We start from the raw sequence: 27,081 nt of genomic DNA on the forward strand, positions 1-27,081 counted from the left end.
GTCTGAATGAGAGTGGATGTGGGCATGAGTGTGTGCTGTGATGGGACAGCATCCTGGCCAGGGTCGGGTCCCACTTGGCTCCTGAGCTGCTAGGACAGGCTCCAGCCACCCAAGATCCTGCACTAGAATAAATAAGTAAATAATTATCTAACTTGTTTTTATTATTTTTTCTTAAACACATGCATATCTCACATTTATTTCAATGTTTAATATTAGAAGTGTTTGGAGTTTCCATTTAGAAGTATAATGATGTTTTTCTGACCAGAATATGGAGTACAAACTTAAGTCTTGTTAATATCAATTAGCCTATGGTAAAACTGGTTTTGTCACACTCACACATTGTTTTGTTTAGAGTTGCCATTTCCAAAAGCCTATTGACAATGTTAAGTGAGAACTTCCTTCACTGTCATACTCCCCCTGCTTCTCTAGCAGCTCCTCAATTTTCTCCATCTCATTCTCTTCTTTAGTCCATTTTTAAAATGTTAGTTCCAAGTATTCCATTGTGGTCTCCATATTTCAGTCTATACATTTTCCCTGACTGACCACATTTACACACTCAGTCTCATTTTCCTCCTCATGAATGACCCACAAGTGTCCAGGCTCAGCTAAGACCCCTTCCAGGTGCAGATCTGAGTTCTGCCTACGTGCGGGACAGCTCCCTCTGGGTATATCAGCAAGTACCCCCCCCAGGATCTGCTCAGAGCCCGTGAGTCCTTCTTTGTCTGTCATTAGCATCACTAAGCCTGTGGTTACTCAGGCCAGAAACCCAAGACAGCTGCTTACCTTCTGGGCAGTGAGAATCCTGTTTTCCTCAGAGGGTTGTTGTGGGACTAAAATGAGATAAGCAATACAAGTCAATTTAATACATTATCTAGCTTTTAGTAGGTATTCAGAATATGGTTTTTTTTTTTCTTTTTCTCTCTTAAAACATTATCATGGAAGTTCATTGAGTCAGAGATTAGTTACAGATGGGAGTTTTCAGACATGACTTCAGTAAACAATCAAAAAAATTACAATGTTTAAATAACAAATCAGGAACAAGGACTGTCTCCATAGCACATGAATTCACAAAGCGATTCTACAACACCTCCATTACTGATGCTCAGAAATCTGTGGTATTGGAGGACAGGAATTGTATTTTCTACTTTGTAGAAAAGGAAACTGTGCTTCTGATGGATTCAGTGACTTCACCAAAGTCACCCAGCTGGCCAGTGGCAGAGCTGGGAGAGAAATAATCAGAAAGATCAGAATCCAGTTTAAAGAGTGTATTCACATGAAAAGCTGGGAATGGCCACCTGGAAAACACAGACATCAGAGAAGTGAGGTCAGTTCTTTGAAGTTAAAAGTTAAGATTTTGCCTATAAAGGAAGAAAACAAACAAAAAAATTTAACAGGATTACAACATTTTCTATACAAGGCTGGTTTATGAGTTACAACAATTTAATTACAGTTTTTCTTTTCTGTACAACTTTTCATTTCCTTTCCAATTTAAAAGAGTATATTTAACATTCCAGTAGACTAGACGTCCCCAAGACCTGGGCTACAGATCAGTGGTCCTGGACCACTCGGCAGGAGGTGAGAGTGGGTGGGCAAGCATTACCCCCTGAGCTCTGCCTCCTGTCAGATCAGCGGTAGCATTAGATTCTCATAGGAGCACAAACCCTATTGTGAACGGTGCATGTGAGGGATCTACGATGCGTACTTCTTGTGGAACAGTTTCATCTCAAGGAACAGTTTCATCTCGAAACCATTCCTCCCACTCTACCCCTACCCATGAAAAAATTATCTTCCATGAAACTGGTCCCTGGTGTCAAAAAAAGTTAGGACTACTAGATTAGATAATGTGACAGCTGTGGTGTTTGTGTGAGAGAGGTAAGAGGGAAGTTACTCTATAACAAAAATCAACAATAAGAGGGTAGGGGTCTTCCCTTCCCTGGTGCCCTTTAGTCATTTACATTTTATAAAACAATATAGGTGAAGGAGGAGGCTAATCCATAGTAACAGAAACAAAGTTTACAGCTGCCTATGTTACAGCTGCCTATGTTGCAGCTGCCTATCACCTGACTCAGGCCCTGTGATCTTATTCCTTTAAGGCTCAAAATAATTTAAAGTTCCAACAACTTAGAGTTGGAATTACTTATTTTCACCCCTCCCAAGTATGTGTTCCTTCTGTTTCCTGTGGCCTGCCAATAACAAGGTAGGTAGGTAGTGTCTCTCTACCAAGGTAGATATTGCCCAACTGGACAGACTGACAGGCGACCATCCATCTCTGAGTTCAGTGGAGGGGGCAGTGGCTGAATTAAGAGGGTCTAATCACCGTAAAAGTCCTTGGTGGGGTTGAAGTTTATGATAATTTTTAAGACAGGGACATAGATTTGGGGAGAGAAGTGTTAGGGACTTACTAAGCCTGTGATGTGAGACATTGAATGAGACAGATGAAGGAGTAGTTTCAGGAGTATAAATCTGCCAGACACATGATGTAGACTGTTTTGCCTGTCTATGAGCTATCATTTCTGAAAGAGTGAATACAATGCAGTGCCAGGTGCCAAGGCAATTCAAAAAAAAACTAACTAAGCTCACCATTTTATAGTCCATGAAGTGGAATCATATATGTGATCTGATGTGAACCTTGCAACCACCCTTTGATATTTTAATTATTATTATTATTATTATTCCTCTTTTATAGGTCAGGAAAGTGCAAATCTCAGAGTAGAGAATTTGTAAAAGGTCATGTTCCAAGGTCAACTACCAGAGAGACAATAGACAAAAATCTAAGGCTATAGACCTAAAATCTCTTTAACTTGTTTACCATGCTACATCTGGGTCTTAACCTTTGCTCTCTCATCTTGGGCAGACGCCTGAACTTAGGTCTGTCACAAATGCAGATACTAATAACCACTCTACCTACCCCATGCCATTGTTTGTGAAATCCAGATTGATAATATATGTGGAAGCGCTCTGTAGCATCCAATGTAATATTATAGACCTGGAGAGTATTGGTATTAATGAGTTCCCATTCCTGCTGCCTTTCTGCTCCATGGCTTTCAGCTTTATCTCATGGAGGGAGGTACCATTTTCTTTGCTGGCAATACAAGGCTGGTCAAATCAATGAGCCGAGCCTTCCTCAGCCATCAGGACGATGTTTGTTCCATTCCTGCACAGGAGGCTCTGGGCTGTTTGCAGTGCTGCCCTCGTATCATGGATGTCAGAATGTCAGTGTGAGATGCCAGATACCACAGGGTAATCTCCTCTTTCTGCAGAGGAGGGGACACAGGACTGCAGTGGTGAAGTGCAACATACCCAAGGTCACTCTGATGGTTAATGGAAAAGCCATTTCTAATAAACCATCTGTGATTTTCTTTTTGAGAAGTTTACCCTCTCTTTAGGCCCTTTCTATCCACATCACTGTATTCAAACGAAGAAAAAAAATAGGCCTTCTCAGCCCCCATGTTCTACTTTCTGCCACTTTCTGTGGTCTAGTTCCAGGAAGTGGGTGATGGGGAGGGAACACAAATTAATCCTATCACTTCTTGGCAGAGTGAGCTGGCTAAAAGGTGATTTTGTTTTTATGGTATCAGCACTTTAGCAAATGTAATAGGCTTCTGATTATTTCTGTGAAAGAAGAAGACTAAAGGAAGGAAAAAGAAAAGAGGTGAACAACAAGGTGTTGATGCTTTAAAGGAATAGATGAAAGTGACAACAGCAATAATAACAATGTTAACTAACATTTGTTGAGCACTCAGTGTGTGCCTAGATGTGTGCTTACGACATTTTAATTAATCCTTGTGAAAACACTATGAAACAGTTATTATTGTTATATTTACAAAAAAAAAAAAAAGGCTGAGTCTACGTGAGGTTCAGTGACTTTGGATAGCATGACAAAATAGTAAAAGGATAGGTGAAATGTGAACCCTGACCATCCAGTGGCAGAGGTTTTATGCCAGGGCATTATGCTACATTAAAGGTAAGATAGTGAGAAGCATTCCTGTTGGGGTACCAGGATTTTCATATGACCAAGATATCCATGATGTCTGGGTAGTCTACCCCTAACAGGTAGTACACCCCTCCAGGGTACTACTAACAAGTACTACAGATACTATCTGTTAGGGATAAAGGTAGCATTATAGAGGATGATTCAGAGGCCTCAGTCATGTGCTCATTCATTCACTTTTTTTTTTTTCATTCAACAGGCATTATCCTATTGGGTTAGACATTTTAAGCAAGTGAAATAGTGCTCCCACCTATACTTGACATTTGTTGTTCTTTGGCCTTTGCTGTGGCAGGCAGAATTCTAAGATAACCTCATTGACTCTCACCCTTTTCTTATTCGCTTCCCTTAGAGTATGAGTAGAACCTGAAAATGTGATGAATGTGAGACTAGAGAGTGGACAGAGTAGATTCTGAGTATGCTTAAGATTCTTGATTGTGAAAAGATGGGAAGAGAAAGGGTGATCGCTGGGAGTGGGGACATCAGATACATGATGTGTCGGAGATACCGAAGAGAAAGGGAATTTCATGAAACAAAATCCCATAAAATTAGCAGATGAGGTGGTTACCATGGGATGGGAGTAAAGAAGAGATTACCCATGAACAGAAGTCTTACTGCCTTGTCTGTATTCTTTCTAATAAGTAGGAGTGAAATGAGGGAGAATCTCATTTGCCTAAAGAGAATGGGACATTGTAAGCTTTGTCATAAAATCTGGGGGTTTAATGTTGATGCACGTATTCATATACCTGCCACTCATTAGCCTCTATTATAACCTTAACTTGAGGGTATGTGCCTAGTAGACATTCAAACTCCTCAAAGTATTATAGTTTCTGGGTTTTTTTTTCTGGGCATCTTGTAAAATTGCACTTCTCTCTTCCCTTGCAGTTAGGCATGGCTGTAGGCGTTGCTTTGCCCACCCAGTTAAATGCCAGGCTATCTCTTTCGGGAAAACACCTTAGAACCAGTTCTCAATCACTATGTTGTCTTCTCCTCTGCCACAACAATCTGCAGTGATTTCGAGTGGGCTGTTCTGCCAGCCTGGGCACTGAAAAGAGAAACAGTACAGTTTCCAGCTCATCCATAATGAGAATTTCATGACAGTAAGAAACACATATTTCTTGTTTTAACGTATTGGGGTTTGGGAACTTTTGATTGTTACTGCTGCATAATCTAGATCATCCTGACAAAAGCAACACACAAGGAAAAAACACTTGGCTCCCCATTATTGAGATATTCCCTAAATGGATGAATGACACCATGCCATGTGCCGAGGACCATTAGAACAACAACCAAAAATGGCAACACAACAACAACAACAGCAGCAGCAAACACAATTATGTCTCCATGCGTAGCCCTCTGGGCTTCCATGGCAATTATAGTCACTGGGAGGGTTGGACTAGCTTTTCGAAGAATTCACTGCTCTCTAGAAGCAGGGACTCTCTATCAACATTTCCCATATCATTTCTCCACAGCTTGTCCTTAGGGTGAAAGAACAAGGGCTTTTATAACACATTCCACTGGCTGGGTTTATGATGCTCTGCCTCACTCCCTCTGCCCTGAAGTAAAGCTGAATTATAAAGTAGGGCTGGTCTTATCTTGGGCAGCCATGCAACAATGGTTTCTGGAGGTGAGTGTTGAAATATGTCTTGGGGCTTTGGGAAATGTTTTCAATTCAACATTCTGTGATCCTTGTCCAAAGATCCTTGATAGCATCCTTTAGGCATCACTGAAACAATCAGCACACACACAAAAAAAAACAAAACAAAATCTTTGCATTCATATGCCTTAAACTAACAAGTAAAGAAGCAAATATCTAGATAATATTTTGTAGACTAAGTAAAAATATGACTATAATTACATATATATAAATAATAATAATGTAGTCATGTACATTCATAGATAGTCATATATATTAGGGTTCAGAGTCTTTGAGAAGAATATTGCCTAGGTGTCAGAAGATCTGGGTTTTAGTCCAAGCTCATCATTAACCAGGAAACCTAAAACAAATGGCTTGGCTTTCTTTACATTCCCTATTTATATAATAAAAGCATTGACTATATAAACTAATTGTTCTCTGAGGGCTGTTAAAACTCTGACATTCTAGGATTTTATGTATTATTATGCCACAACCTCATCTAATCATAATAACAATAGCTAACATTTCAATTCCAACAACTATGGCGGATTGTTGGCAAAAATAGTGACAATTATTCCCTTCCCTTTGTCGTATGAGCTTGTAGTTCTATCAAGTGGTAGAGTCTAGGCTGGCCTTGTGGTTTTCTTTGACCAATAAAGCACAGCAGAAATGGTGTTCTACCAGTTAGAAGCCTAGGTGTCAAGAGTCTTGCATGCTTCCACTTTCTCTTTTGGAACACTGCTGCTACCTTATGGACAAGTTCAAGGTAGGCTACTGAAAGATCTGAGACATGTGACCCATTCAAACTCCATCACCCTAGCCAACAGTTATCCAACTTCCTGACAGTGTAAATGAGAACACCCTAGAGAAACCAGCCCTCAGCCCATCCACCAGCTGACCTCGGACTCATGAGCCAGTCCCGCTGAGATCTACCAATACTAGTTCAGATCAGCAGAGCCATCCAGGTGACCTGTAGACTCACACGCAAAAAGACATTGTTGTTTAAAGCCACTGAATTTTAGGTTGTTTGTTACATAGATGTAGTTATAGATAATTTATATACTATGTCAAAAATTAACTCATTTGATCCTTACAAAAAAACAATAAAGGGGTATTATTATTTTTATTTTTATAATACTCATTCTACAGAGGAAAAAACAGAGGCAATTTACTTGCCCTACTAGTGAGCAGATGAGCTGGAATTTTAACTCAGATTGTCCTGCTCTAGAACCTCCATTTTTCCTATGATAAGCACAAACTAGTAAATAATTTCTGCCAATTATAAGAAATATCTGCCACCCATATACATCTGTCTGCCAACCCACACCTCCATGTTAAAGTGAAATAAAACACATATAAAATTGCACAGTTTACATTCACATTACACATCTTCATCCACATTGTCTTTGAGTTATGGATGCCAATGATAATTTCACTTGTTATCTCTAAAGACAGTCTTTACAAATCTCCCTTACTTTCATTTATTTCAAAAAAGTTCTTGAGAAGGAGCAGCAGAAATAAACGCTTTCTCACCCAGAGAAGTTTTTTTCTAGAGATCTGGAATCTGAGGTCACCCTTTCAATGGAACACTCCTTCACTTACCCTCACCTCATTAAAGGTTGCTCTTCTTAAAGATGTTTCATAGACATTTCCACCAACTGCTGCTAAGGGCAGAGACAAGGGAAAAACTATTTCAGTGGGTGTTTCTGACCACAGCCCAAAGTGATCCCTTGTGTATATTGCATTACATAACAGATTACCACTATAACAAACCTGTATTATCTCATCGTTTCCATGGGGCTGAAATCCAGGTACACCTTAACTGGGGTCACTGGATCTCTTACAATCAAAGGGTCAGCCAGGGTTGCAATCATCTCAAGACCGGAATACAGAAGAATATGCTTCCAAGTTCATGTATCTACTCATTGGCAGGGTTCAGTCCTTGTGGATAGTCTGACTGAGGGCTTTAGTTCTTTGCTGGCTGTTTCTGCCCATCTCAGTAGGGCAGCTGAGAACATGAAAACTGGCTTCATTGGTGGGATTAAATGAGAGGAAAGAGAGAGAGAGTGTGAGAGTTTCTAGTTTTTTCTAACCCAAACTTGCAAATTTATTTCTATTACTTTTGCTGTATTCTATTCTATTCTGTTTTTTTTTAATATATACATTCATGGGGTGTAAGTGCAATTTGGTACACTGATATATTTCATTGTGGTGAAGTCAAGGCTTGCACTGGAGCAACACACATTGAACTCACCAACTGATCTCCCATCATGACCCCCATCCCACCCCAGCACCCCTCTGGGTTTTTATTGTCCATCATTCTACTCTTTGTTTCCATGTTTACACATTCTTTAGCTCCCACTTATAAGCAAGAATATTTGGTATTTTTCTTTCTGTGTCAGAGTTGTTTCACTTAAGATAATAGCCTTCAGTTCCATGCATGTCACTGTAAAAGACATTCTTTTTTATGAATGAATAGTATTTCACTGTGTATATATACCTCATTTAATCTAATCTTTCATTGATGGATACTTAAGTTGATTCTGTATCTTTGTTGTTGTGAATTGTGCTGTGATAAATATACCAGTGCAGGTATCTTTTTGCTATGATTTTTTTCCCCTTTGGGTGGATGCTCAGTAGTAGAATTGCTAGATTCTATGGTAGTTCTATTTTTAGTTGTTTGAAAAATAGCCATGCTGTTTTCCATAAAGGTTGTACTAATTTGCATTCCCACCAGCAGTGTATAAGAGCTCCTTTTTCCCCAAATTTTTGCCAAATCTGTTATTTTTTGTCTTTTTAGTAATAGCCATTCTGATTTGCTTAAAAAGGTATCTCATTGTGATTTTAATTTGCATTTCTCAGATAATTAGTGATGTTGAACATCTTTTCATATGCTTGTTGGCTATTTGTATTCTTTTAAAAAGTGTCTATTGATGTCTGTAGCCCACTTTTTAATGAGATTACTTGGGGCTTTTTGTTGAGTTGTTTGAGTTTCTTGTAAATTCTGGATATTAGACCTATATTAGTCCATTCTCACATTGCTATAAAGAAATACCTGAGACTGGGTAATTTATAAATCAAAAAGGTTTAATTGGCTCACAGTTCGGCAGGCTATAAAGGAAGCATGATGCTGGCATCTGCTTGACTTCTGGGGTGACCTCAAGAAACTTTCAATCATAGTGGAAGGTGAAGTGAGAGCAGGCACTTCACATGGCTGGATCAGGAGGAAGAGAGAGAGGGGGGTGGTGTTACACACTTTAAAAATGACAAGATCTCGTGATAACTCACTCACTAACGTGAGGACAGTACAAAGAGGATGGTATTAAACCATTCATGAGAAACCATCCTCATAAACAACTCACCTTCTATCAGGCCCCACCTCCAACATTGGGGATTACACTGTGACATGGGATTTGGGCAAGACACAGATTCAAACCATATCAAGACCCTTATTGTATGTATAGATTGAAAATATTTTCTCCCATCCTGCAGGTTGTCTGTTCACTCTATTAATTATTTCTTTTTCTGTGACTAGGGTTAGCATATACTCAAAGGACAGGAAATGCAAAAGGATGTAAATACCAGGAGGTGTAGATCATTGAGGGCCATCTTAGAAGTCTGTCTATTATACCTTGCAAGCCAGATATGTCTTTGAAGCTTTGTGATTTATCTTTAAAATGTATGAATATTTACATTATATGCAAAATGATTATGTCTACATTTATTTTAACAGAAAGATAGTATCTGAATTATTTATTATCAGGAGATGATGCATATTGTCTATTCTGTAACTTTCAGTATGCCAGGTTGCAGGCATAAGCTCTGTTTGGAGAAGCATTGCCTGGGTCATTTTCTTATCTTTTCAATTCAAATCAATCTCGTCATTTATATAAAGGAGAAATATAAGACCCAGAGGGGACAGTGAAGGTCACCGCTCTCCAAGGCAATGACAAAGTTGAAATTATATCCTGGGACTCTGGGTTTGGGGCCAGAATACTTTTTTCAAGACCTTGCTTTAGTTGTGTCTGAAGTACACCTACTAGCACTTAGCACATACTTAATTTGACTTTTCCTAACAGTACATGGCATGTGTGGCTTGTTCTCCCTGTGATGCTGTAAGGTGTTAAACTCAAGAACCAAGCCGCATTGTTCCTGGCACATTGATAGTCACATAAGACGTATTCAGAGTCCATTCCGTTTATTCTTTTTTTCTTAATGTGGGAAGTCTTCATAATCAGGATACTGTTATCTATCAGAAAACATTTTTTAATTAAAATCTCTTAGGGTAATTGCTCACACTCCCCTCATGGCTTTTCCCAGGCCCTCATCTTGCTGTCCTGATTTATGATAACAAGCTCCAAACAAGTCCTCTGACTCCAAGTTCTTCATTTCTATACATTCTCCTCCCTTCAGCTTCTATAGGGTTTTGAAAGCAGATCTTATTTTCCTGCTAAAAACACACCAGTCCTCACATTTTCTTCAAATATATATCTGATTCCTTAGGTAGACCAAGTAGGGTCTTCATGTCAGGACCCTGGCTTAGCCTGCAATTTCATCTCATCCCTCTCTTTGTCATGGGTCCTACTCTTCATCCCAACGACACTCCTTAGATATTCCCTAAAAGGCGGAGTTGTTTGTGCCTCCATGCCAATATCTATATTGTGTCCTCAGCTTTGAATCACCTTTCCTTGAGCCTCTTCTCTCTCTTACTCATTCTTCAAGATTTATTTTAAGCATCTCTAGCATTGGAAGCCTTTTATGTGTCCCTCCTCTCCCAGTCTGCACTTCCTACGAAAGCTCTAAGACATTCACTTCAGCTATTATCATTCCTCCTCTTTACATTTTCAATATCACACCCAGGCACCAATAACTACAAGAGTCACAACAAAAACCACACAGCAATGAGCTTTTTTTCACATCATTTACTAAGCTCTTCTGACACATTCAAACACTGTGCTATGTATAGTGCATGTTATCCTCTTTCTTTTACAGTAACTTTAAGAGATCAGTGTGTATAAGCTTTATGAGTAAAGTTATCTCAGAGAAGTTAAGATACACATGGTCAAAAATAGATCTCGGATGCCAGTCTAGGTCTGTCTTGTGTTCTTTTACTATACTTCTCAGATTTATATTATTGAGGCAAATTATCAGGTAAAACTGAATCAGCATGACCTTTAGGGCATTGTCTCTGCAGTATTCTTGTGAATACCCTTGTGATTGATCAAATTTATGCAACATTTGCTAAAAAACAGCAATGTTTGCTTTTCCTAATTGAATTTGAGAATTAATTTGAAATGACTCCAGGAGGGTGGCTACTAGCAGCATGGTATAGGTATCACACAGAACTGTTCTCCTGCTTGACTCCATAAAGTTCTCATCATTGCTTTTGAAACCCTCAATGATCTAGTCCATGCATCTGGATTTTGGGTGTCAGATGTTCACAACAGTGCTTTTTAACCATTAGCATGAACCTGTAGTGCTTGATAAATACAGATTACCGAACCCCACCCCCAGAGCTTCTAATTCAGTGTTCCGAGGTGGGCTCTGAGAATTTGCATGTCTAACATGTTCCCAGGTGATGTGGATGCTGCTGGTTTAGGGACCATGGATCATCTATTGAAAACAATAAGTTTACAAAAATTGTCTGGGAATGCTAGGGGAAGGGAGCCAATGGTCACACTCCACAGAATGCTTAGGCTGGTTACTGTTCCGCCCACTTAGAGAAGGTAGCAAGCACTCTGCATTCCCTCATGACAGCCAGCCTGCTTTCCTAGCAACTGAGAGTGAGTTTTTATGGTCATTTTCAGATAATTCGATTCACTGTTTCACATTATTATTAAATAAATCTGGATATATTTCTTCTTAAATGAGATAATAAGTATCTTTCTTGTTTAACCTGTTTACTTAGGACATTTATTATTTGCAGTCTAATGCATCTCAAGTGATATGGCCCTTTTATATGAGCTTCTAAAAAGCACCATCTCACCCTCCAAGCCCCACTCCCTAGAGGTGTGATTATACCTTTCTTTTTACCTTCTATACACTGAAAGAGGGTCTCGTTCTATCTATGAGTTTTAGTTCAATTTCTTCCAGCCTTGATGTTCTTATTTCATCATTGAATCATTTTAACACCTGTTCCATCAGCCTCCCCCTCTTTGTCTTGCCCTCTTTGGCATATAAACATGCTCAAGTTTTCTACTCTTAACATGAAATGCTGAGGATGCTATTCTTTACCAATTCAACTTCAAGACTAAAGACACATTTTGGCAAAGGATTCTTTACAGCCCAGGTATTGTTGACGTTTCTGAAAAGAGGTGCAGTTATTGTGGAGAGCCCTAGTGAAGCTCTGCAATGGGATTTCAGACACAGCAATATTGACCTCTGTCTCCTGGAAAGAAACAGAAGAAGTGTCAGAGTCGCTAATGTTGGGGAAAGAGAAAGAAACATGCTATTGTTTACATGAGCTGTAGTTTGTAGCTGTACACAGACCATACTTTAAGATATTGCCAGGGACTTCAAGAAGAGGAAGAGAGAGGTCTATGCATGTTCAATTTCCCACTGTAGAATTTATTCAAGAAAGTCTCACTTGTTTAAATCAGAAATGTTTTTTGTTTTAAAAAGCAAATATATGAACAGGTAAACACGCTTCTTTAGAGTTTGATTGAGGCCAGGCATTGCTTGTGCATTTTACAAGCATGGAATGATAAGGTACTTCTTGAAGGAAATGCGATGGAATGTGAATTAAAATTCAGTTGCCTTGATCCAATGAGTCATGTCAATCATAATTCCCATCTCTCTCCCCCTTTCAGAAAGATTTAACAATGTAGTGTCTCCAGTTTTGATGTCCAATTTCAAATTTGCGGCAATACATTGTCAATCCACAAAGGCAGCACTGACAGCCTTGGGACAATTCAGAAATTACTTCTTAATTGTGAAATTCAGTAGACTTACATCAGTTCCTCATTTCACCTAATTTATCTATTTCATTTGACACTATTGACTCGTCTCTTCTAGAGAAAACATTATTTCCCCTTTTCTGTTCCTCTTCTCCTTTGGCCTTGAAACGGTTCTCCTTCTGTCTGTTTCCAGTCTTTTCAGGATGTTTCTTACCATTTCCTATTTATTAAATGTTTGTATTTCACTTGACCTTGTCCCTGGTCTTTTATTATTCTTTCTGAACTTCCTGGGCAATCTTGCCCACTCTGTGGCTTTTACTCCACCAATAAGCTACCTCCCAGTCCTGGATACTCTCTAGGGCAATAATTTACCCAATGAGGCATTTTGAAAATTTGGGGAGTTTTTTTTTATTATTATGATGAATGACAGAAGGGGCCCACTGGTGTTTGGAGGGCAGGGCTTAGGTAGGCTCAACGTCCTGTAATACATTGTATAGTCCCTCCCATGAAATAGATAATTATCCTGTGCCCCACATGATTTTGAATGGCCAACCTGACACTCATGTAAGTAAAAAACCTGATTATAATTGCATGGGCCTAGAACATATGTCTAGTTTTTATAAAATGCTAAAGTATTTTTTTTTTGCTTATTTTTATTATATGCTTGAATTCCAGAAATGCAATGTATGTACAAATCAATAAGCAATTGTTGTTTTAGTTTTTCAGAACTTTACTAGGGGTAGTTGATCCAAATGGCATTACTGGATGTGGTGGTTTCTGGACACCCACCTATGACACTGCAGTGACTGGTCTCCTGTCTGGCCTGAAGTGGATCTGGACCCCACACAGTCCCCATGTACAGCTGATACCAGGGTGAAATGGATCAGGAGGCTGAGGAACTAAGCCAGCGTCAGGTGGTGCACCAGGCTGCCCAAGTAAGAGGCCCTACACATACAGGTAGGAAGGCTGTACATGGCCTTTCTTCCCTTCTGATGAGCTTGGGCGAAATATGTGGATATATAACAGATATAGATCGCATAGATGTGATCAGTGGGGCTGACAGTTCATGAGATCTGACCACCTCAGGCAACACCAAAGGATTCATCAGCAGATGCCAAGATCTTCAGATTCATAGGCTGATAATGAAGAGATGGATGGTCCTCCTTCTCCTCGTCTTTAGGACAATCTCTTCTCATTTTGGCTTCTCTACCTTCTCTTTGGTAGGTGGAGGCTTAGATGAACACAGGATGATTATGGAGCAATACTTGAAGCCCAAATGAAGCTCTGAACCCAGAGACTTCTCAAAACCTGTCATCAATGCTCTAACTCTTCTGCGGCCACCTCCTTCTACTGGAGTTTAGCCAGGTGGGAAGGTAGGGCACAGTAGAGATTGGGAGCTTCATTAAAAAGCTCTTTATCTCATGTGCCTCTCAAGCTTAAAACCCTTTAGTGACTCCTTTACCTGCTACATAAAATTCAAGTTATTTATCTTGGTCTTCCACAGTTTCCAGAGCCAGACAGCACTCAAATCCTTAATAAGCATGTGACCTTGGGAAAGATCTTTGATCACTATGCCTTGTGTTCTCTTCCAGAAAATGAGAAAACCAATATTGGACTGTACTGGACAGGAAATATGTACTATATCAGATTCTCCCTGGCCACATGCATAGAGTCTCTGTCTTTTCCCACCACTTTAAAGACATTAATAAAATGCCATACCACAGGGCATGAGATCTGGCATCCCAAGTTGCCACCAGCAAACCTAGAAGTGTGGGTGAGTTAATACTTATGGGGTAAAATTTGACTAATGGAAAATGGGAGATAGCTAACTGCCAGGCAGATAAATTCCCCCTTCTTCCCTCCCTTCCATGAATTGCTGCAAAGCATCATTTCTCCAAAATAACACAGTCTATGGGGAGACTTCCCAAGTAGCAGGTGGACACAACTGCTGTCCCTCCTCAAGGCTTGTCATGAAGCAGTGCCCAGCCTGGTAATACATCATCTTGTATTACTTCCCATTATTTCCTCTCTTGCTTCTTCCCTTGCTTCTCACTCCTAATGCCTTGAGTTTTCACCTCCCCAAATAAAACATCAGTACTTAGTTTTTGGGCTCTGTTTTCTAGGTGAGTTTGAGGGTGGAGGGAAAGGAGAACCTTAGACTAGGGCAGAAAAGGATGAATTCCACTCTAACTTCTCCTCCTCCTCCCACCTGTCCTAGCTATCTGGACTACCAAGTACCAGATATTAAGGGGCTTATCCTGTCCTGCTCTCTCCTGAGGTTGAGGGGATAATGACTATCCTGGCAACTCTGCCAGATAGTTTAGACCTCGTTTCCAGGCTCAGCAGTCTGTTTTACCCCAGAAAGCTTATAGAAAGAAAGGAACTTGGCTATGCTATCAAGTGCAGGGCTGGCATCCCAATCAGGATCAGTCCGCTTCAGAGTTTGTCTCTCTCCTAAGAGAAGATGCCGTCAGTAGGTGTTTCCTGAACCCATACTGGTGCCAAGCATGGCCACATGATGGCTACAGAGAGATGAATCAGATCTGGTTTCAAGGTACCATCTTGATCTTGGGGCAGACAGGTCCACCTAGGTGCAGTGGCCATGGAGTCGAGGAGACCCTAAAGGAAAGAGTCAGAAAGGCCTTCTGGAGGAAGTGACCCTTGAGCCCAGAAAGAGAGTGAAGTATCTAGCAATCCCTCAAATGTTGAGATAAACTGAGCAGGTAAATGAAGAGGAAAGAGGATTCCAGACAGAGAGCATTGGACCTGGCAACTGTTCAGGAGAGAGTCAGCCTGCAAGTGTCCATTCATTCATTCGGCAGATGTCTTTTGAGCTCACAATACAAGAGCACCAAGGCTATGGGGTCCCATGGTGAAGAACACCAAAACAACTAAAAAATGTGTCAACGAATAAAGACTTCTCAATGAAGTACCTGAGTCAGACCTGAAGGACTCATCGGGGTTGGTCGCACCACCCATTTCTTGAACATATGCCCTTGGTCATGCTCTGTGCTGGACACAAGAATTCAGAGGAGCATGAAGGTACCCTGCCTCTATTGTGGAGCAGAAATATCATGGACAATAATTGTAAATATGTTCAGTGCTGCCAAGGAAAAGAGCCAGACCTCAGCAGGATCAAGCTTATTCAGCTCTCTGGAGAAGTTCCACAGCCTTGGCCATACCTGCCCCTGCCCTCCCATCCCTATCCTGACTTTATCTTGCTTGGCCACCTTGGTCTGTGTCACTAGTAGCCCCAGCATACTTGGGGTGGACATCAGATGCCCTCCACCCAATCTCCAAGTGAGAGGAGTGGATATGATTGAAAGAACAGAGGCAGAAGGGGCTAATGTGTGACCTGTTCACTGGCTCCAGAGATTGAGGTCTTGGGTATCCAAACTCACTTTCATTTCCACCTGGGCACCAGGACCCTTTCATGGGGCAGGCTATCTCGGGTTCCATAGGCCAGGGCTGATCTCTGTCCCCCAGCCCACCTGTCTCACACACAGCCCTGTGGGTAGGATCAGCAGACCAGATTGCTTATTGTTGGAATGTAAGATGAGAGATCTGGTTGGTAACCTATCATTTTCTCTGAGAGATGGACATGGAGAGTACCAGAGTGAGTAAGGGTGTATGGTGTGCACTATGATGGTGGGCAAAACAGGCTCCTACCCTTGTGGAGGTCACAATAGAATGGAGGAGGGATGTTACTAGAAATGTACAAAGTGCTGGAGGACACACAGTGGAGACTTACTGCAATGGGGCCAGGGACTTAGGAAGGCATTTCTTCGAAATTGTGGTTTGAGGTCAGAGTTAAGGAAAACTAAGCAGACAAAGAAAGTGAGATAGTAATTCAAGGAGAAATAAATCTGTCCTTTAGCCAGAGATTACCCTGTGTGAGGCAGTGGCTAAGCCTTTCCCAATATCACCCAAAGTCCTGCCTCTGCCATTTCCTGGCTGTGCGACTTTGGGCAATTTACTTGTCACCTGTTGCTTCTGATAGCAAAGGGGATGGAGAGATAGAGAAGTTGAAGAGAGATAAGGTTTAAAGCGCTTCCTTTGGCTGCTATCTGGAGACTGGATTAGAGCAGGGGTTTAAGAGAGAGGAAGGGACTTCAGTGTTTTTGGTGAGAGTCAACGTGGCTTGGGCCTGGGTGTGATAGTGAAGGTAGGGAGAAGTAGAATGTGATAATTAATTAGATTTGCTTGGTGAGGGAGTGGTCAAGAATGACTCCCAGTTTTCTGGCTAGTGTTATTATAAGTAACACATAAAAAGAATGGATGAACTTCATTAATTTATTTTCTATTTATTGTGATATCTAGCATACTTGCAAAACATATTTTGTACATATTCAATTTAAATAATAATAATACTACTTAGTTACCCCTTAGGTCACCTGAGGGAAAACATTTACCAATACACTTAAAGGCTTTGAGTCCCCCATTCTTCTCTCCAGGGGTAACTGCAATCCTAAATTTTTGTTAATCTTGCCTTTCCTATTTATTGTTTTTATTCATATATATATCTATTTCTAAATGATATAGTGATATGTTTTGTGTGATTTTGAATTTTACATTTACTCAATCTGGGGTTCATTGAACTTTTTTCAATCCAAAGGTTTATAGTCTTAATAAAATGTGGAAAAAAGTAATAACAATGTTATGTAATTTGAGTCACCAATTTAACATAACTGCATCAGTTTACATTCAAAGGGATTCTGCTTATTTACACCAATGTGTCTCGTTCTCTTATTTCAAAATGAAAAACAGTTTTTAAAAAACCCATTAAGCTGAAAATCAAATGCTGTTATTTTTTTTTAAATCTAAACTGTTACATGCTTGCTTCCCTGCACACTGCTAGCCTTAGACAATAGAGGAGGGATGATACATAATTAAAATTAATAAATATTAGAAACTCCTAAATAGCATTCATTAATTGCCAGGCACTATTTTAAGGACCTGGCGTATTATAACTCAATCCTCACACTAACCCTAAAGAGATTACTATGGTACCCATTTACATACAGCACAGAGGTTGAGTTGTTTGCCTACAACACAGAGGTTAAGTAAGTGTCCCAAGGACAAATAGCTTGTTGGTGAACCAGTGTCTACACTCTTAAATCACCATTTCACATTAACTCTCAGGAAGGCAGCATCATCAAGAAAGAGCTTTGAGTGTGAGAGATTAAAGAAATGTGGGAGATGATGAATATTAGCATTCCAGAAAATCCTAGAGAGACACATCACATCAAAATACGGCCTTTAAAACCAGTTTATGCCAGTTGCAAGTGGACATGTATATTAAGAGCCAGGAAATTAGTAATTATTATGGAAAGCTTAAGTCCAAGTTGACAGAGCTTCTTGCCACACAGCCAAGAGTACAGTCTAACATGAAATGTGCCTGGTGCTACGTTTTGCCTACTCCAGGGGGCTCTCCAGACTCCATTAATCTTTGGATTATCCTTAAATTTTCCCATGACTTGGACTTTCCTTCCTAGTTATTAAGGATTGATAACTTGGCTCCCTGTTTATCTAAAGCTGGCTTCAGTTTTTCTCATGGGTTCTACCCACTGGGAGGTCCCTATGTTTAACCCACTGTAGTCCATGGACTTTCTCTCTCCATCCCAGACTTCCAGGACCCCAGCCAAGTTGCAGATCTTCAGATTTCCTTTTAGCTAAGATGAGACAAAGAATGCCACCAGATTTTCTTCTATATACAACAGAATACAAAGTGTGGGAGTGGGTGTCTCTAAAGATTCTTTCTTGCTCTAATGATGAACACTGTTTTTTCTTTGAGTGTGCAAATGGTTCCATAATTTAAGTTAATAGTGTTTATGACAATATGTAATAAATACCATAAAAAGTATAAGTCATTCTGGGTGTGTTAGCTCATTAAAACAAATGCTTGCTAGATTCTGTAGCAAGCTTTAGAAACATGTTGCTAACTCATGTAAATTGCCATGACAAATGTGCTTTAGGACCAATAAAGTGTGTACTGACTCATTAATAGTCAAATCCAACATCTCCCTGTTGGTTCCCAAGAAAAGTCAAGTGGAGATTGGTGGAAGAGAAATTGCTGCCTGAATTCTGCCAACCTTCAGGCATTCTGATTAGCATGTGTGATTTGGTGCCTGTCTTTTGTGACACTGTGCACTTGCTATATCACCCTTGTGTTTTTGATCCTGCAAGTTCTGGAAAAGCCTCGTAGCTCAACACATTCTTCCTGCCAGTGCCTGATGTAGAGTCTTTGGATTTATGCAGACTCCCCAGGCTCCTTCTGGCTCAAAAATAAATAAATAAAAAATAAATTAAAAAAAGCTTTAAGGGGCTCAGAAGGGGGTTTCCAGATTAAACTCCACACAGGTGTGTAGAAATGCAACCAGTCCCAATGGTAAACAAGCATATCTCCTGTCTCAGAAGCACCCAGGAACTACAGGCATAAATATGCAATAAAGATGCACTGACGGGAGGCAAGCTCATGTTTTATAATGCATTTCTGTCTTACACAACATCTGAGATTCCAGGCACAGTCCAGATCGTGGCTGTTTGGGTTTTGCTAGGAAGAAAGCACCTTTTTTATTACTTAGTAAAAGTATGATTGGGAGTTATAGGAATGACTGTGGAAGAGGTTGAGTGTGTTGAAATATATCTGTGTTGTTCCTTTTGCTGTCAAGCTTTGCTATTTAATTTCACATTATACAAACTGCTTAAAAACAAAGGATTAAAATATTCATTCAACAGAGTCATGTGGTCCTGAAGTTCATAGGTCTCTAAACCTCAGTTGTCTGTGGAAGGTCTCTCACCTTTTATGCTTTTACAGTTTACGGAGTTGACCTTCTCTGTTGCATCCAATGTGGATGATGTGGTTATTGTCTCATATCTGTGAAGCACATTAAATTTTAATGCACACATTCATGAGATTTCTTTGAATCCTCACCACTGGGAAAACACTGAGAAAGCATACTTCCCATTTTATGAGTGAGAAAAATGAGACTCAGGGTAGCTAAGAAAATTGCCCAATATCATACAGCAAGTAAGTGACAGATATGGACATTAAATTCATTCCTTCTAATTTTAGTCTTATGCTTGACTTCCTCCATTAAAGTGAGTGGTGGGAAGAGGGAAGTTTCCTCTTTCCTTTGGTACTTCCACCTCCTGTATCCTCACCTTTTCTTGGGAGTAGATCTTGATGATCAGAATCTGTTCACATTGGCACTGGCTCATGTAACTTTGTCTTTGCGTCAGACAGATACATGCTAAACAACAGTACATAGACAGCCAACTTTGATGCCTATTGGATGCAGAATTTACCAGGTATCTGGGAGAATAAAGGATCTATAAAATTGAATTAGTCAGTCAAAATGTTTTATCAAGTGCCTATTACGTGCTAGACATCTGGTGTCTGTATTTTAGACTGTTTGGAGAAAACAGACTTTTATAAATATATTGATTCACTCATCTTTCCATTTAATCATTTATTAGCCTAAATCTTTTAATTGCTAAATCATATAATATAGTAGCCCCCTCCAAAAAATGATAAACAAAAGAGGAAAAGAAAAAAACCTCATCAAAGGAAACAAATAAAAACCCTCTGGGCCAAATTTATTCAAATTAAGACTAAAGATTGTCTATTTGAAAGCATATCAGCTCCATTTATGTTTTCTCCAGCCCAGTAGGAATCAACTACTCACTCAAGAAATTTATATCCACGATGTAATGTTAAATTTGTATAATGACCAGAGCTAGAATTGTCTTGATATATTGGACTGCTTTCTTTGCATGCTTTTCTCATATATTTCATGCCAATGAGTATAACTTCCCTCCAGTATATTTCAATTTTTCTTTTCATTCCTAAAGTGCACAATCTCAGACAAACAGGAAAAGCTTTGACAGTAACTTTGAAAGGTTTTTTTTTCTTTAAATAAAAGCTTTTTAAAATTTACTGCTATTTCCAGTTATAGCTATCAGCCTGTACTAGTATACCTATTTGATGTAATTGAATACTTAGAAAAAATAAAATATGCTTCATAAAATGCTGGTGTAAAATTAACTGTGGCAAGCAGTTAAAAAAAACACTCCACTAAGATTTACTAGCATGGAATTTTAAAAAATTTATTCCATTTTTTATTAGATTTATATTTCAATTTTATGCTTTAATTTCTTATTAAGAGACTGCATAAAAATAAGTATGCAAAGGACTTAGTTAAACAAATAATGAAGACAACTGTGTGAATGCATTATTGTGAAAATGAAATATTTGCTAAAAATCTAGGAGACAAATAGGAAGAGCTAATGTTTACTGAGACCTTACTAAGAACCAGGCATAAAATACACATGCATTATTAACCCACTTACCTTCCCAACTTTTTGTTGTTGTTGCTTTGTTTTGAGATGGAGTTTTGCTCTTGTCGCCCAGGCTGGGGTGCAATGGCATGATCTCAGTTCACGGCAACCTCTGCCTCCCGACAGTTCTCCTGCCTCAGGCTCCCAAGTATCTGGGATAACAGGCCCCTGCCCCCACACCCAGCTAATTTTTGTGTTTTTAGTAGAGACGGGGTTTCATCATGTTGGCCAGGCTGGTTTCGAACTCCTGACCTCAGAAGATCCGCCCAACTCGGCCTCCCAAAGTGCTAGGATTAGAGGTGTGAGCCATCATGCCCGGCCCAACTATTCTTTAAGAAAGGCAGCACTGTTACCTCATTTTACAGCCTGACCATTTTGGTATATGGAAATTATGGAATTCTTGCAAGGACACTGAGCTAGTCAGTGCGAGAGCAGAGATTTGGGAATTCAAAGCCAGCTTGCCTGAATCTGGCTGTTACTATTCTTATTAAGGAATCTTGGGCCTGTTGAGATTCACCAATCACCTAATTTGGAAAAGACACTTTCATTTCCCCTCCCTTTAGCTTCTTTCTTCAACAAAGAATGGAACACCTAGGGAGTATTTACAACACATTAGATACAAAACTAAGCTACTAGCTTCCTTGTATCTACAAAACTGTTGAAACAGGCTTTTCAAGAAGGAGTGAGCGAAATGTGCGAGTTGATGGGACCCTACACATGGCCATGTTTAAAGACAAATAGAACAAAATCAATGATTGGGCACAGAAGCAGCGTATCTGTGCTCAAGTTAAATTAAAGTGACAAGGGATAGTAGAAAGTAGGTGAAGTTTGAGTTGAGGTACAGGTGGACTAAAAAAGTAGTGTGGAAAGATAAACAGAAAAAAGGAAAAAGGCAGGTGGGTGAAGACAACTACACATATTGAAGAAGCTGAAATCAGTGGGTTAGTGGGCGTGAGGATTATATTCCTCTAGGAAGAACTGGACTAAGGGAGAAGGTGTTAACAGATCATCTTCTAATCCCCAGTAGGAACTGGACTTCAACTCACTGTGACTTGGCTTCCATTATTTGATGCAGCAGGCCACCTAAGAGCGGGTTCTCTCCTCCTGCAGCAATCATTTTAAACTTTCTAAGGAATTATTTCCTGACTTCATTACGCGGCAGGTGTATTAGTTTCCTATTGCTCCTGTAACAAAACATCACAAAGTTTGTGGCTTAAAGCAGCATAAATTTATTGTTTCCCAGTTCTGGAGTCCAGAAGTCCAAGATCAAGGTGTTGGGAGGGCTGATTTCTTCCAGAGATTCTGAAGGAGGATCTGTTCCAGGCCTCTCTCATAGTCTCTGATCGCTGTAGATGAACAACCCTTGGCATTCCTTGGCTTGTAGATGTATCACTCCAATCTCTGATTCTGTCTTCACATGGCCTTCCTCATTGTGTCTGTATGTCTTTGTATATTCACATGATAGTATTCCTGTGTTTCTGTGTCTGTGTTCAAATTTTTCTCTTGTTAGAAGGACACTAGTCATATTAAATTAATGCACAATGTAATGACCTCATATTAATTTAATTAAATCTGCAAAAACCCTGCGTCCAAAGAAGATCACCTGTACAGGTACTGCAGGTTAGGACTTCAACATATGTTTTTTGGGAGGACGCGATTTGACTCCGGACAGTAGGGTGAGATCTGATGTTTCACTACCTGCTAGTTTTTCATATTTTACTTCTGAGAAAACCAAGTCTCAGGATATTCAAACATCAGGTTTTATTGGCATGATTTGATCCCAGGCCCAAGTCCTAAAGAAATTTTTCTTATTATACCATTCTGGAAAACTTCTTTTTAACTAATGCTCATGTGGTCCCCTAAAAAGCCATGGTAAAAGATGTGATTTAGGGAATGGGGCTAAGAAGGTGAGGGTTGGGGTAACAATTATTTCTATTGGTATAAATGGTACTTTACACACCTGGTACCGAGTAGACACCCAATACCTGTTTCATCAATGCAGAAAATCACACAAAGCATCAAGGACACTGATAGCAATGAAAGACTGCTTTTGAGAATACAAATATCTCACCAATAATTTTCGCACTCTCCTCCTGGTACACTGTATAGCACACTTACCTGAAAATTGGCTTCCAGATTCAATTTCTCACTAGAGGTCTGCCTTCACTTCACCACTTAATAGAAAGCTCTACAGGATGCCTTACTTTTCTGTTCTAAAGCACTATCTTTAGAACAGAAGCTATAGAATAAAAGAGATCTGGTGTCAAACCCCAGCCCATTTCCTTGCTAGCTTTGTGATCTTGGGTAATATATATTAATCTTTCTTAACCTTGGCTTCTTCATCTATAAAGTAAAGACAAAGATAACACCTGTGAGGATTAAATGAGCAAATCTATGTAAAGTGTTAGAGAATAAAAGCTGGTCAACAGAATGTGGTATGTTGTTATCATAAGTATTCCATGTACTTGGCTTGACACATTGTATGTGATTTTACATATAACGTTCATAACACTTTTTGAGGTAGGTGCTACTTTTATCCCCATTTTGTAGACAGGAACTGACACAGAGGGGCTGAGGACCTAGGTTAAGCATTCATGGCTTCAGAGGAGTAGTGAAAGGGATGGGATAGGTCGGGCTTAGGCCTGTCTGACTCTAAAGGCTTGTTTTTTAACCTCATTATCCTAATATGATGCATTATTTTAGGGAGCACAAAGAAAAGTGTTTTGGTTTAACACCAGATAGAAAACAGTCTGAATTTACCTTCACAGTGTTTGTTCAGGTATTGAGTTCTCAGACACAAGTAGAATAAAAACTAATAAATAAGCAAACAAACAAACAAGCCTGCTTTTCCTTAGTGGGAAGTGAACATGGCTAGAAACCATCTGCATCTCACTCCCACCCCAGCTCAATCCCTTCCGCATGACACTGTCGGGACTCTCATGGCCCCTCCTGGGTAAAACAATGGCCCTTTGGGTAACCACCAGCATGCAGGAACAGCAAGGTTCCAAATGGGATCCTGGCCAGTTTCAGTTACAAATAGATTTTAAGCAATTCACCAAAGCACAATATACAAAAAGTGACCAAAAACGTGTGGGAAAAGTAGGGTGAAGAATCACTGGCAAGTGAGTTACCAAATATGAACACAGGGGAAATATAGGAACAGTTATCCATATCCAAAAGAGGTTGACAAGCCAGGCTAGCAGATGTTGATAAAAAGAAGGAGCTGCAGAAACAAGGAGGGACCTCTGGAGGAAACCATTTGTGAATGGCTTTGATTTAGCTCCCCTGGGGTCCCCTCTGCAGCTCTATAAAGTAGCAGACCTCACAGTTTAAAATCAGATACCAATGCGTCAAGGGCATTCACAGGAACCCCAGTTCTGATAGCCAGCAGCTATGGTCTGAATGTCCCTCAAAACATATGTATTGGAAACTTATTCCCAATGCAACAGCATTGGGAGTTGGGTCCTAATAAGTGTTTAGGTCATGAGATCTCCTTCCTCATGAATAGATATTGCCACTATAGAAAGTGTTCATGGGAGTGGGTTCACTCTCTTCTGCTCTTCTGCCATATGAAGACATAATGTTGGTCTCTGCTTGTCTGTTTACTTGCCATGTAAGCATGCAACAAGAAGGCCCTCACCAGACACCAGACACCACAGATGCTGGTGCCTTGATCTTGGACTTTCCAGACTCCAGAACTGTGACAGATAAATCCCTTTTCTATATAAAGTTGTGCAGTCCCCAGTCATCTGTTACGGCAGACCAAAACGCACTATGACACCAGCTCTTCTATACTCACCTGTCTGACCACCTCAGAGGGACAATCAACATAAGGCCAAATGCATTTACCTTGAGGATGCTACAAAACATAAACACTACCTACTGACATAGAATGTGTGAACCTAGCTTCCCATAAGAAATTAAAGCATTTTGGTCTGCACTAAAAGCAGAATTCAATTATTATAGGAAGACTTATCATGAAGGAATAAAAAAAGAGTTATGTAATAAATGTGAGTCACAAGAGTACATTAGTGAACTTGGTTTCAATTATTCCAAGCATCAAGAGAGTTAGGGCTCTGAATTTTGTAAAAACTAGTTTATTGCGCATTTTAATTGAGGAGGTGATAAAGGCTGTAGATTTTCTGCATACTTAGTACTACTTACTTTAAAAAACTTGAAATATAAATTTGTTTATTTAATATAGGTGGATGATTTAGTCAGGAAAATATTTGAAAGGGGTTCTTTCATCTGCTTTTTCGGATTAAGGAGTTTGGTAAATCAGATGACTAAACAACTCACATCTTTAAACCCTCAATTATAATTTTTGACTGCCATGGCAGAGATATGGATTCACCAAACTTGATGCTGTTAAAAGACAGCATATATTTCAATTCGGCTGATTGGTTTCAGAAAGTAAAGCCACTCAAGAGAAAGCTGGACATGAGGATTGAACAGATGGTGACTTGAGACTATAGCCAATTCCCATTGCTAAACTACCCTGAAGTCAATGGAATCACAGCTGTCAAAGAATTGTAGAGCTATTCAGTGGAAATGAAAACCTAATTTCAGAAACAATTCATAGATTTGATGGGCATGAATCATACCTTATGTTTTTGTGTCTGCCTTTAGGTTCCAACTCTATGGGTATATCTCAGTCATTTAGCATCTGCTCTATCTTTGAGGCTGAGTTTCCAGAAGACCTGATTCAACCAGAAGCAAAAGACAGTAGCCAAGAAGATGGCACAGCATAAGAATTTTGGAAATTGATAAAAACATCCCAGAGATATCCAACAAAATTAGTAACTATGTGAAGAGATTCTGTAATATTGGGTCTATTGGGCTCTTTGGGAAGGTATTCCCTTTGGAAATGACTGAAATGGAAATTTTGAACCACTTTCAATGATACAAGTTTGGGGTTAACATGGAGATGGTGCTTCACAGAATACACCACGTTTCAATAATTGTATTCTTATCGAATTGTTTAAAATTGGTCAGTGACTAATATTAAGCCTCTAAGAACAAAATTCATTAGGTTTATTTAGCCTGTTTTTGCATTACTGCTACAAAATCCAATAGTTTAAATAGCTAACTGAATACTTTTGATGTTAAAGAGCAAAATTTCATGAAGATTTTAGATCAAGAGAGCTACCACTGAGAAAAAACAATGCAGATTTGTGGTAAAGTCCCATGAATTTGTTGAACTGCCAAGGCTTCTGATCATCACTGCTGAAGAACTTCTAATGGTGACTTCCATCTCAGCTTTCTCATTGCCAACTATTAAGAATGTCTGGATTATCCAGATGTTGCAACACAGTTATGTTTTTGGCTTCACCACTCCCTCTGGGCTGTGATTCTGTTTCTTTTTTCTTTTATTGTTGATGTTCTTTGTTTTTAATATGAGAAAGATTTGTGTATTATACTTCAGTTTTAGTTTCCTTAATCACAGACTAGACAAAAGAAAATTGGCTTGGTTTCCTATTAGGAAACCACTTAGAAACCATTATCAGAATCGTAGACCATCACTGTGAACTATGTCCAGGTGTTGTCATGAAAGTATGACATCCTAGAGTGGAAAAGCAACCTGGGTTTCCGAGACTGTTTTACTCTTTTATCTGGAATGTTGTTTTAGCTGCTATGGCTCCAACAGGGTGAACATAGCATTTTATTTAATCTAAATATCTTTCTGCTTTTTTTTTCTAAGTTGCAAAAAGTCAATGACCACATTTCATCTCTAGCCTCTCGTGAGGTTTAAATTACACAAGGAAGAAATATTTACAATGTCAAATGCTGAAGATTGTTGGGAGTCAGAAGTGATTGTTCAGAATCTGTCTTAATGACAAGTCAGAAATTAGACAAAGAGATGAAATGCTAAGCCCCCAATGTGTTCTGAAAAGTTAAATAACCATCTTACATCAGTTGGTACGTTTTTGTAAGAGTCCAGGATGCATAAGTGATAAATAAATTAATGAAAAGCACTTTTAAAAATCAACAAAAGACATGGCAGGAAATGGAAGAAAAGAGAAGCAAGGGATGCATTCTAATAGATATTAAGAACAAGCCAAAGTGCAGTATTTGCTTTAGGGTTTTACTGTTCATTGTGTCAAGACTCACAGATTTTAGATATTTTTTTTAATTGGGAAAGTAAATGAGGCAGGTAGATAAGTAGAAAAAGTTGTGTGAAACTCATCAGTACTGAAAATAAGTAGTTGTACTTCTCTGTG

General features: G+C 39.5%; 1 long non-coding RNA gene across 1 annotated transcript; it reads left to right on the top strand.

Annotated features, from left to right (window-relative positions):
- Positions 1 to 27,081, top strand: LOC130541420 (uncharacterized). The gene is made up of 2 exons (XR_008955474.1): positions 1 to 135; positions 25,490 to 27,081. It is a non-coding gene; the product is annotated as an uncharacterized LOC130541420 (long non-coding RNA).

Source organism: Pan paniscus, chromosome 3, assembly GCF_029289425.2.
Source record: "Pan paniscus chromosome 3, NHGRI_mPanPan1-v2.0_pri, whole genome shotgun sequence".
Lineage (NCBI taxonomy): Eukaryota > Metazoa > Chordata > Mammalia > Primates > Hominidae > Pan > Pan paniscus.